This window comes from Microtus ochrogaster, unplaced genomic scaffold, assembly GCF_000317375.1.
Source record: "Microtus ochrogaster isolate Prairie Vole_2 unplaced genomic scaffold, MicOch1.0 UNK73, whole genome shotgun sequence".
Classification (NCBI taxonomy): Eukaryota; Metazoa; Chordata; class Mammalia; order Rodentia; family Cricetidae; genus Microtus; species Microtus ochrogaster.
In genome coordinates, this window is record NW_004949171.1 from 102,157 (window position 1) to 103,158 (window position 1,002).

Here is a 1,002-nt window from a genome sequence, read left to right on the forward strand (position 1 = left end):
GGAGATCTTTAATAAATAAATAAATTTAAAAAAATTACCCTGGTAATGCAATATTTGGAGATAGTGTAGAGTTTTTATAAGAGTTTAAATCAAAGTAATATGTAAAACATAATTAAAGAGCTTAGAATTGATGTAATTAGAAATATACATCATATAATTGATGTAATTAGAAGTATAAAAGTGAACTTTATTCATATTAAGGACATATTTATGTACAATAGACAGCAGAGAATAACACAGGCTTGCTTACAGTTATTTACTTATGCCTTCTCTTGCCTGGTTGCTGATGAACATAGTCCCAAACCTGTTGTGAATCATTTTCTTGATCAGAGTTAGCACTGCTTATTAGGGAGAAAAGTGATATGGTGTTAATTGTAGTTTATTAGTGGTTTTCAGGTCAGGGCTTAATGACTGAGTTGAGGAATGAAGATGAAATTAAGCACTTTGAGTATCACGCCATCTGTGCTTCTTTTAATTATGGGTTGTCTGAGCCATCCCCCATTATCAAAATGTCTTTTTCTCCCTGGGATACATAGGAATATAGATTCATAGAAAATTCATACGTAAAATATAAATAACTAGGGTGATCACAAAACATGACAGTATGATCACAGAATCTTAGCTGCGGATCATAGAAAGAACAGATTGTAAGGATTGAGACCAAGAATTATATACATGACTCCTATCACGTGAACAGGAGCAAAGTGTGCTCTAAGCAAACCTGCTTTCTCACATGTATTGCACCATCTTGCAGAATAATTTGCTAGCGCACTTGTCATACACTTTAACTGTAGGAGAGCTTTCCTTTTCTTGTTATGAGAGCCATTATCACTACCCTGGACTGCTCCTGCATCCTGTAGGGAGTAAACATTCAAGCAGGAAATCTGCTGACACTTGGATGAAGCTGTACAATCTCTCTTTCTGTTGAAAGGTCCTTAGTTATATTTTTAAAAAGTCCTTCAAAGACTGTGCATGCTTGCAAACTCCATAATCTCAGCATTT